The 12,234-nt window shown below is 44.4% G+C and overlaps 1 long non-coding RNA gene across 1 annotated transcript in view; it reads left to right on the top strand.

Moving 5' to 3' along the window:
• Gm30866 overlaps positions 1 to 8,133 on the top strand; it is a 35,231-nt gene extending 27,098 nt beyond the window's left edge. The window contains exons 4-5 of the long non-coding RNA XR_868655.3: positions 866 to 949; positions 6,986 to 8,133. This is a non-coding gene — a long non-coding RNA (predicted gene, 30866). The remainder of the gene's footprint in view (positions 1 to 865; positions 950 to 6,985) is intronic.
• Positions 8,134 to 12,234: the final 4,101 nt, after the last annotated feature.

Consider the following 12,234-nt stretch of genomic DNA (forward strand, 5'->3'; position numbering starts at 1 on the left):
TGAAATGTAAATAAATAAAAAGTGGGGGGAAAAAGCTATTGCACAATTCCAAGCTACAGTCCATCATTCCCATGAAGTAAAGGCAGGGACTCAAGTGGTTAGGCACATCCTTCCTTCCTTCCTTCCTTCCTTCCTTCCTTCCTTCCTTCCTCACTCACTTGATCATTCACATACTTCCTTGCTCTCAGCTAGCTTTCCCCTTTCTTACACAGTTCAGGATACCCTGCCTAAGGAATGGTGCCACCCACAATGGGCTAGATTTTCTTACATCAATTAATAGTCAAGATAATCTCCCATGGGCATGTCCACACATCAACCTGATCTATATAATTCTTCATTCATTCTCTCTTCAGGTGATTATATGTTATATCAGTCTCCTCTTTCTCCTTCCCTCCCCTCTAATCTCCTCTGGCCCTCCTCTCCCTATGTCTCTTCTCTCATCCCCTTCCTTCATCTCCTGTCTCCTTCCCCAACTCCTTTCCCTTCTCTTCTTCTTTTGGTTTTTCTATGTCTCAGCTTTCTCCGATTGTAAATGCACATTATTTTGTTACCGTTCTCTCCCCAGTTAGAATGCCAGTCATAATTTATTTTTAAGATGACTTACGATTTATAATATACATTCCCAAATAACTCAAGCTCCCCTTCAAACATCACCATAGGTAGTGTAGATTCTCTGTTGCAGAGGATTCTCAATCTCCTTCCCAGATCCTGGCAGTGCTACCACTGTAAATTCCACTTATTTCTGTTATCCTCACCCAATAGATTCTTCTTATTTTGAACAAATTGTTATCTGTTACATTGACTAAGGATTAAAAACTAACAAACTTTCATTGCCTTTATTTATTCCTTCTCTAACTCCATGCAGACTTTACATAGATCTGAATTCTTCATGTGTACCATGGTCTTTCTACCAGAAGAATTTTTAGTATTTCTTGCAGGAAGTCTCATGGTAAGTAATTCCATCAGTTTTCCCTGAGATGGTATTTCTTCTCCACTTTTAAAGGACATTCGTGTGTGCACGCCAGGGTGGGTGCCAGTGTGGGTATTCGTATGGAGGCCAGATGTCAGCCTGGGTCATTCCCCAGGAACTGTACAGCTTTGGAGGCAGGGTCTCACTGGTCTGAGACCCACAGATTTAGCTATGTTGGCTGAGCAGAGAGTCCCAGGGGTGCTCTTGTCTCCACCTCCCTAGGATGACGAGTGTGCGCCAGCATGCCTGACTTTTGGCACGGGTCTTAGGGCTGTAACCCAAGTCTTCATTCTGCCTCAGTCAACACTTCCAACAAACCGGCTCTCCTTGTGTGTTTACGTATCTCACTCCACTCCCTTCCTCCTCCCATAGTTTCTGGAGAGAAGTCTGACGACCTTCTCATTCATGTTCCTCTCCCGGCAAGCTGTTCCCTCCTTCCCAAGTTTCCTTGTTGTCTATAATTTTCTGAAGATTGACCATAATATGCCTGGATGCTGCTTTGGGTTACTGGTTCTCCTTAATTGGGTTGCCAATTCTCCTTGGTCGCCTTTAAGGTTCTTAAGAGTGGAGTCCATCATTAGTCATTAATTTTGGAAGATTCTCATTAACTAGTACTACTTCAAGTAGTTCTTCTGTGCCTTTTTCTATATCGTCTTTTCCTGGTATCTCCATTACAGGGATGTAACTGTTTGCCATTGTCCCCCCATCCTTCTCCCATAGTCTTCTTCCTCTTCTTCTTTTTCTTCTCTTCCTCTCCTCCTCTCTTCCTCCTCCCCTTTTTCCTTCCTTCCTTCCTTCCTCCTCCTCCTCCTCCTCCTCCTCCTCCTCCTCTTTATTTCATGGCTCTCTCCACTGACATATCCATCTCCTGTGCCACCATCTCTAACACAATGCTTTGGACACTATCATGTCTTTTTAATCCTTTTTCTTCTCTGCTTACACTGCCCTTCTGCCCCAACACGCTGCCCTTTCTCACCCTGCCCAGATCCCTTCGTGTAGTAGTCCTGTGATTTCACGTTTCCAATGTAATGATCTCAACCTCTGGACCCGGTCTCATGCTCCTTCCAATGCTCGTTTTATCTCTTTGGATTGTTTTCTCCATTGCCTCTTAGCATGTCTGTAATTCTCAGCTGAAAGCCAGAGGTAATGTATCAGGTAGTGAGAACAGAGGCAAACAGGCTTTTTAGTGAGATTTTATGTTTATCCTTCAGGGCGTCAAGCTGTGTTTAATGTGGACCAGAGCTGTGGGTGTCAGGCGCGTCCATTTCCTCTCATGCCCTGTATTTTTTTTCCTCTTCCATTGTCTTTGGGTTTCCCTGGAAACTTGTTTTTGAAGAGTCCACGTCTTGTGGAGCTCTCAGCTGTAATGCACTGTTATTATCCTGGAGTCCTGTTGATGTGGTGGTAAGGGACTGAGGAGGGAAGACAGCCAGTAATCTTGTGATTAAGTCTCTTTTTAAAGCAGGCCCAAATCCCCGTGCAATGGCTTTCAGAAGATCCATTCAGGTGTGCTCTCTCCACTCTCTCCTTGTGTAAAAGAGGGGTACTGGGATGGGGTCCAGGTATCTCATTATTTTTGCCCCCAATCAGAGCAGGTTTTGAAAGTCCCCCCCCCCCCGCCACCCCACGGGATTTGGTGACTGAAATAAAAGGTATCTGGAGTTGTCATTAAAGTACTTGGAGCACAAACATGAGGGCTTGAGTTTGATCCCAAGAACCCACATAAAAAGCCAGGCATGTTTGTCATATCAATGGATATGGAGGTGGTTCTGCAGAGCCCACTGGTCAGCCAGCCTAGTTCAATCAGCTAGTTCCAGGGAAAAAGGAGAGACACTCTCTCAAAAGACAAGGTGGTTGATTCTCAATGATTGACACCTGAGGTCACCCTATAGACTTCATACACACATGTACACACATCCACATTTGCACCCACACTCATGTGCACCCATGACACACATGCTCGTATGCATGCACACAGGCTTGCATGCACTCACACATGCATGCGCACGTGCACACGAGCACCCCCAAGCGCACGCGCGCACACACACACACACACACACACACACACACACACACACACACACACAATTAGTTTTGCTTCTGTCTGCCTTACATGCAAAAGTTTTCCTTTGTCTTTCCAAGAAAGTCAGGTTAGTCTTCCTAAAAAGGATGGGAGCCCCTAAGTCTGGGTCCCAAGACTCTCCAGTTAGTCTATGCCTAGCTTTTGCCTATTACTGGCTCCAGGGGCTCCTGTTCTTCTAGGAAGGAGTGTTTGTAATCATTCATCCGTATTTGGTTTATTGTCTTTAATTGTCAACTCTATCCAACCTGGAATCACCGAGGAAGAGAGTTTCCATGAGACATTGTCTAGATTGGGTTGGCCTGTGGGCATGTGCATACAAGAATCATTTTTTTTCTTTTTGATTGCTTTAATTGATGAAGGATGGCCCAGCTTGAAAGTAGATCAGCCATAGTAGATCGGGGTTTCATGCTCTGGACTCTCTAAGAGTGGAGAAGGTTAGCTGAACGCCAGCATGAGTGCATTCCTGCTCTCTGCTCTTAACTGAAGGTGTGATAGGACTTAGCTGTTTCAAGTTCCCACCCCTGTGACCAGTTGTAACCTAGAACTGTGAGCTAAAATAAACCCTTCCTCTCTGAAGCTGCTGTGTGTCCGAGTGTTTAATCAGAGCAGTGAGAATGAAAGGAAGACATCCCACCATCTTGATTCTGCGATGTAGCTCAGCAGAGGTGTTACCTCTCTGCTTGGTTACCTTCTTACTGTGCCAATGGAAGAGAACTATATCTACATTCCTAGTATGTTGATTCATAAGCTGTACTCTACTCCTGATTTAAATTACTAGTTTTCTTCTGCTTGTTTGTGGTTATTTGACCCTTTCTTTCCTTTCTTAAAAATTAATTTATTGTCCCTCTGTGTGTGTGTAGACATGCATGTGCTGCAATACACATGTGGAGGTCACAGGACAGCCTGGCTTGTTGGAAATCCCCATCCACATTGTTTGAGGCAAGGCCTCTGGTCGTTAGCTACTGTGTAAGCCAGGCCACTGGCCTGTTGAAAAGCACATTACACCTATGATTTTGCTTTGTCTATAATTTAGAAAACTCAAAAACGGGTTGAGCATGGTGCTCTACATCTGTAACCCCGAGACTTGGGGGACTGAGGCAGGAGGATTGCAAGTTTAAGGTCATTCTGAGCTGTATAACAAAACCTTATCTCAACAAACACACAAACAAACAAGCCGTCATCGATGTCTTCTGGCCTGACAAGGCAGGGTCTGGTTTGTAGTCACGTGATCTCTGTGTAGCCGACTCCCTCTATTCAGGTCTCTCTGCTGGTGCAGCAGCTTCTCCTCACCACTGAGCCCGTGCTCGAACCTTTCAACCTTTCTGAATGCAGAATAGCTAAGAGGGTCTGCCTGCAGGGGACCTGTGCTAAAAGGGTAGTTAATACACACACACACACACACACACACACATACACACCATACACAAACATACACATACATACATACACACATAGTTACACATACACACACACACATACACAAGCACACACATACACACATACACACACACACACACACAGACACCATACACAAACATACACATACATACATACACACATAGTTACACATACACACACACACATACACAAGCACACACATACACACATACACAGACACCATACACAAACATACACATACATACATACATACATACATACACATATAGTTACACATACACACCATTCACAAACATACTCATACATACATACACATATAGCTACACATACACACACACACATACACAAGCACACATACACACACATATACCGTACACATACACACACATATACCATACACATACGCATACACACACATACACATACAACACACATATACACACATATACATACACACACATACTCATACATATACTCACATATATATATAGTCACACATACTCATAAATACATACACACATACACTCACACATATACACAAATACATATATACACACTTACACACACACACTTACACATACACACACATACACACATACATACACACACATACACACATATACATATACACATATATATACAATACACACACATACACTCACACATCTATATAGTCACACATAAACACAAATACATACACACACATAAACTCACATATACATGCAAATAAATACACACACACACACACACACACACACACACACACACACACACACACAAAGAGATGGGCCTGGTTCCCCAGACCATCATCCTAACTACTCAGAAGGCAAAGATAAGAGGACGATTTGAGCCCAGGATTGGACTCAAGCCAGGGCATCACAGCAAGACTCTGACTCTGGAAAGAAAAAGCAAAGTTTGTAAAGTTTTGATTTTGTTTGTTGGTGAAACTAAATAATGCTTTCCTTCGAAGTACAATTCTGGGTTGGCGTGGTTCCTGATGTGAAATGTTCCCCTGTATGTCAGATCCCGCTCATTTCTTCTTGCTTCTGAGACTCCTCCTGCCCACTTTTCCATCTTTTTTTTTGTAATTTATTCATCTTTACTGTATGTCTGTAATGGGCTGAGCAAGGCAGGATGCATGCTGTCCCGCACATGTGGAGGCCAGAGGACTTTGTGGAGTGGGCTCTCTCCTTCCTTCTCTGTGTAGGTTCTGTGATTCAAACTCAGATTAGCAGGCTTGCAGGCAAGCGCCTTACCCACTGAGCCATCCCACCAACCTGCAAACCTTTGTAAACTAGACTTTTCACAAACGACTACATCTTATTCTTACTTCATGTTATCCCGTTTGTAGATTTCTAATCTTTGTCTTCTTCTTTGGGGTTTTAAAATTTATTATTACTTATATGTGCATCCGTCCCTGTGTGTATATGTCACACGAGTGCAGGTGCCTGTGGAGGCCATGAGGGACTGTCAGATCCCTCGGAACTGGAGTTGTTGGTGTTTTTGAGCTGCCCAATGTGTATGCTGGGAACTGAACCCAGGTCCTCTACAGGAGCAGGGAGCATTTTCCTGAGCCATCCCTCTAGCCCCTTGTTTTGTTTTTGAGACAGATTCTCCAGCATGTACCCCAGGCTGGCCTGGAACACTCAGTCCTCCTTGGTTCTTTGAGTTGCACACGTGTGCTGTTACAGCTAACTTTTCACTCAGTCCTTTAAACATGTTCATTTGTTTCTCTTGCCCAATGTGGAAACTCTAGCCTCTGCTCCTTTGAACATCCTTTTCAACCCCACCCATCTTCTCTTCTGGACTCTTGTGACAGTGCCACATTCTTCATACTCTGCTCTTTTTGTTTGCTCTCCTGCTGTGTATTTTGTTCCCCATGTATTTTGTTCCCCAGTGTATTTTGCTCCCCCCTATATTTTGTTCATATTGGATAATTTCTACTTGTTTTGCTTCTGTTGTTTGTGTGTTTTGTTTTGTTTTGTTTTGAGACAAGATCTCCCTCTGTATCCCAGGCTGACCGGAAAATCACTATATATCAGAGGCTAACCCTGAACTTGCAGTCATGACCATCACCATCAAGCACCATGCACCATCAAGCACCATGCACCATCAAGCCGGACGTATCTTCTCCTCTTTAATCTTTAAGTCTGCTAAAAGTTGTTCTGCCCTCTGTATCCTGCTGTGAAGTCCATCCACAGACACTTTATTTCAGTTGATGTACTTTCCAGTTCTAAAACGTCTGTGATTCTTTTACGTGTTCTCTTTCCGTATTGATTCTGTCTTTATTTTCAACCAAAGTCATCATTCTCAACAAAACATTTTACAGAGGGTACTTTAAAGTCTTTGTGGATTATCTACCCACAGCTTAGATTGGCTAATCAGAAACTTTCCATTGCACATCGTCATAATCCAGATGTGGGTGAATGTGGGCAACAGCAATGGCACAGAGTCTCAGGACTGAGCATGCAGCCTTGACACACAGTGAAAACGCCTGTCTGAGTTTTCTTTATTGTTTCTACTTCCATATTTAGATCTTGGAAAACTCAGGTGACAGCAGATGCTGGCGAGGATGTGGAGAAACAGGAACACTCCTCCATTGCTGGTGGGAATGCAAACTGGTACAACCATTCTGGAAAGCAGTCTGGCGGTTCCTCAGAAATTTGGACATAGTACTACTGGTGGATCCAGCAATTCCATTTCTGGGCATATACCCAGAAGATGTTCCAACTTGTAATAAGGACACATGCTCCACTATGTTCATAGCAGCCTTATTTATAATAGCCAGAAGCTGGAAAGAACACAGATGTCCATCAACAGAGGAATGGATACAAAAAATGTGGTACATTTACACAATAGAGTACTATTCAGCTATTAAAAACAATGACTTCATGAAATTCCTAGGCAAATGAGTGGATCTGGAGGATATCATCCTTAGTGAGGTAACCCAATCACAAAAGAACACACATGATATGCACTCACTGATAAGTGGATATTAGCCCAGAAACTAGAATACCCAAGATACAATTTTCAAAACACATGAAACTCGAGAAGAAGGAAGACCAAAGTGTGAATATTTCATTCCTTCTTAGAATGGGGAACAAAATACCCATGGAAGGAGCTATAGAGACAAAGTTTGGAGCTGAGATGGAAGGAAGGACCATCCAGAGACTGCCCCACCTGGGGATCCATCCCATAAACAACCACCAAACCCAGACACTATTACATATGCCAGCAAGATTTTGCTGATAGGACCCTGATATAGCTGTCTCCTGTGAGGTTATGCCAGTGCCTGGCAAATATAGAAGTGGATGCTCATAGTCATCTATTAGATGGAACACAGGGCCCCCAATGAAGGAGCTAGAGAAAGTACCCAAGAAGCTAAAGGGGTCTGCAACCCTATAGGAGGAACAACAATATGAACTAACCAGTACCCCCCCCCCCCCCCCCAGAGCTCGTGTCTCTAGCTGCATATGTAGCAGAGGATGGCCTAGTCGGCCATCAATGGGAGGAGAGGCCCTTGGTCTTGCAAAGATCATATGTCCCAGTACAGGGGAATGCCAGGGCTAGGAAGTGGGAGTGGGTGGGTTGGGGAGCAGGGAGGGTATAGGGGACTTTTGGGATAACATTTGAAATGTAAATGAAGAAAATATCTAATAAAAAAAAGTTGTTTGAAAAGCAACCAGGAGAGGAGGTAACGGTGCTTATAAACCTGCCTGAGTTCTGCCCCAGGTACCCATAGTAATGATAGGTGTCTGCAAGTTGTCCTCTGGCCTCCATATGTGGATCATGGACACACACACACACACACACACACACACACACACACACACACACACGAGGATATGATATTTATTCTCTTACAGGCACTTTTCTGTTTTGAAAGCATAAATCCGGCTCTGTAAGCCCTAGAGCCAAGTAGGGTTCTGCTATCTGTTTGTCCTGATTGCTGTTTGCACGGAGTCCAGGTGACCAACCAAAATACATCAGGGTGAAAATAGCAATTTTGCCCACCCCCAATCCACTTCCCTTTTTTTTTGTCGCCCCTCCCAACCCCCACTACTTCAATTTGGCCATAATTGTACCGTTCCCATAACAACAGCCACATAACTGGATCTTTGTGGAGGGCTTATGACAGGGCTGTCCACAAAAGCCGCTGGCAATGCTGTATAGACCCTGTATGTCGTCTGCTCACAAAAGGTACAGCTATCAGCAGGGACGATACTTGGCAGTCTCAAATCAAACCTGCCGTTGATTACCGCTGCTGTGTTGGGGGAAACTGTAGCCCGCCTCACATATTTTTCCCATATCCCCTCCATGCACTCAATCCTGGGACTGTCATTCCCTTGTGGACTGCCTGGGACATAAAAAAAAAAAAAAAAAAAAAAAAAAAGCATATACAGAGAGAAACTCAAGACAAAAACTCTTTCACTGCGAAGATTGCCCGGAACTGCAGCCAAGTTCACTGTGCAGCAGCTTTGATGAGGTCTCAGGACTATGCTTTGGATTATGAGGGGAGGCGTTAACACCAAGAATCAAAACACCATCACAGGTGTGCCTGTGCATATATGTATATACAGGCACATAGGCACATCGATGGATATGCACATACTGTGTACATATAAGAAATTTCATATCCACAGATCTTGTGGAAATGTGACAGATGAATGTAATATACATTTGTATTTGTTTCTTACTCGCTGAACCACTGTGTGGTTTCGGGAAGCAAATCTGCTCATCGGGGAACCAAAGCAGGCTTGATGGGAAACTGTCTGTCACAGCCAGCAAGTGGTGCCAAGGCAAGGTAGACGCTTCCCTACCAACTGCTTTTTTGATCTCTTAGCAATAAGTAAGACAGACAATGTGGGTACACTGAAGCAGAATGCCAGGTTCACTGTGAATTCAGGACTGGGAGTTGACCCACTGACATCTCCAGTATCTTTCCTGGTGGGTTGCCAAGTTACAGATGAACTGAGGTCAAAATCCGAGGCAGGGAGGGAGAAGACAACAGGGACAAGGAGCTGTGTCCCTTCATCTCAAGCAGACTCTTGGGGACAGGTAGTGGCTGCAGTGCTGTTGCTGGAGCCTCAAAGGTAACAACGTCAGAAGGAATGGCCAGCGTGGAGCTTGGCCTCCGTACTGTAGGCCACTTCGCATGTCTCCATGGGCCACGGGGAAACCAGGCGCCTAGCAGAAATGTGGGCTCTGATACCTGCTGGTCTCAGTTTGAGTCAAGAGATGAGTTTCAAATGCACCCCTTTGAAAGAGAGCTCCCCCTTTCAATAGTGAAGACGAAGCTTTCAACTCGACCAGGGATAAGGATGTTTTAGATGTTCAGGAGTGGCTTGAGTCTTCCAAGCAACACCTTATGTTCACTGACGGATGGACGTGGAATGCATGTGACGTTACCCTCTACTGATCGGATAATCAGTGTGTGAATGGCAGCAGTCGGTCGGGAGCAGCAGCACTGAATCGCCACAAGGTTTTGGCAGACTTGGACCCCAGGGTTCTCTGAAAATGTCCAGGCGACCCCATGCACGAAAGTATTGATCCAGGTACACGCCCTGCCTTGGCAGAAATGGATCTGTTTGTCAACTCCTGTACAAAATGCTCAGGACAGCTGTTTGAAAGCATGTATGTGCCTGTGTTTGTGCATGTGGGCATGTGCTCACAGTCAGACATGTACATGTGCTGGTGTGCATATGCACACACATATATGTGTACACACATATATTTGTATATGCGTGCATATACATATGTGTATACTCACATGTACTGTGAGAGACCTTTCCTGAAAGGATACTACATGCCCATCCCAGAAAGGGCACCCTTGACAGACAAAGTAACAACTGTCCACTCTGAGAGCAGAGAGCAATGAGCGCGTTCTGGCGCTTGTCTTGCCTCCTCCATTTTGTATAGGTTAGGATCCCTTGCTCAGGGAATAGTCCCATCCATAGAGAAGCTGGATCTTCTCACATCAGCTAATGTGGCCAAGATTATCCTCCGCAGACACACCCAGAGGCTCATCTTCCAGGTGATTTTAGATTCTGTCAAGTTGACAAGGCTGACTATCGTCACTGACTTTCTCCCACCTTTAAAAGGGACCAGGTCTTCCTATGAAGCACGGGTTAGTTTGCTATGGAGCTCACACTGGCCTAAAAGTTGTGCGGATCCTCTTACCTCTGCCTTCCAAATGCTGAGGATTTAGGGATGTGTCACCAACCAGAGTCTCTCTCCTTTATCTTCTGTTCAGTCCAGTCAGTTACTCAGCTGAGATAACCCTGTCAACACTCAGCAAGTGTCTTCCCTCTTTAACTAACCCTTGCTGGAAAAACCCTCACAGATACACACAAGAGTTTACCTCCCTAATGCCCTGGGTATTTCTGTCACCTTCCTTGTGTGTGGATGATGTGCGTCTGTGGTTTTGTATATGTGTGCATATTTACTTATGTGTGTGCTGTTGTGTGTATACTGTGGCACACATGTCCAGATCAGAGGAAAGCTCAGGTGTCTATCCTTGATTTCCACATCGATTGAGTGTCTCTTGTCTATGTATGCCAGCTAGCTGGCTCACAAGCATCTGGGGTATTCTCCTATCTCCACCTCCCACCTCACTGTACGAGCTCAGGGGTTGTGGATATATTATTGTGTCCAGCTTCTCATGTGTTCTTGGACCATGAACTCAGGTTCACATGGAGCCATGCTCTTAGTCCACCCCTAAGCATTTCGGGTTTTTTTTTAAAAGATTTATTTATTAATTATTAAATATAAGTACACTGCAGCTGTCTTCACATGCACCAGAACAGGGCATCAGATCTCATCATGGGTGGTTGTGAGCCACCATGTGGTTGCTGAGAATTGAACTCAGGACCTTTGGAAGAACAGTCAGTGCTCTTATAGGCTGAGCCATCTCTCCAGCCCCCTAAGCATTTCTTAATCTAATAAAATTGGCAGTCAAAATTGACTATTACAAGTTCAATGGGTGTTGGAATATGCGTCCATCTACATGACCACCGCCTTAACAAATGTAGAAGAAACTTCCAGAAGTTTCCTCTATGTCATTGTAAAAGATGTAGTCTTTTCTTTTGAGGAAATTTAAAATATCTCTAGGGCAAGAAATATAAAATATGGGTAATTGTGGGTGTGCAAGCTTTAGAGATTGTAGCACCACAGAGTATGTCCCAGGGGCGTTGAAGCATGAGCAATGGGGCTATCGGAAGACAGAGATTATGAAAATTCAGGTAGACGATTTGGGTTGGAGAACTCTGAATTACGTACTCATAAGGAGAGGCAGAATTTTCCCTTACCTCAAATAAAGACTGAGGATTTAACCAGTGATAAGAATACTGAAGAGGGGCCTGTGAGAGGGCTCAGCAAGTGAAGGTAACTGCCACCATGTCCGATAAAGTGAGTTCAATCCCCGGCACCCGCATGGCAGGAGGAGAGAGCAAACTCATGCAAGTTGTCCTCTAATCGCCACATGTGGTCGATCTCACAAACACACACACACATGTACGTGCACACAAATGCACACATATTTGCACATTTATAAAAACTTCGAATGCTGAGATTGTTTCCTAATCTTGCTCTACATTTGGGCTCTCTTTCTCTCACTCACACACACATACACTTGTGTACACACACATGCATACACTTGTGCATACACACATGCACACAAATGCACACACATACGCACACATGCATACATATATGCACATTTACAAAAAACCTCAAATGCTGAGTTTGTTCTCTAATCTCCACATTTGGGCCATATCACACACAC

Source organism: Mus musculus, chromosome 5 (assembly GCF_000001635.26).
Source record: "Mus musculus strain C57BL/6J chromosome 5, GRCm38.p6 C57BL/6J".
In the NCBI taxonomy this organism is placed as follows: domain Eukaryota; kingdom Metazoa; phylum Chordata; class Mammalia; order Rodentia; family Muridae; genus Mus; species Mus musculus.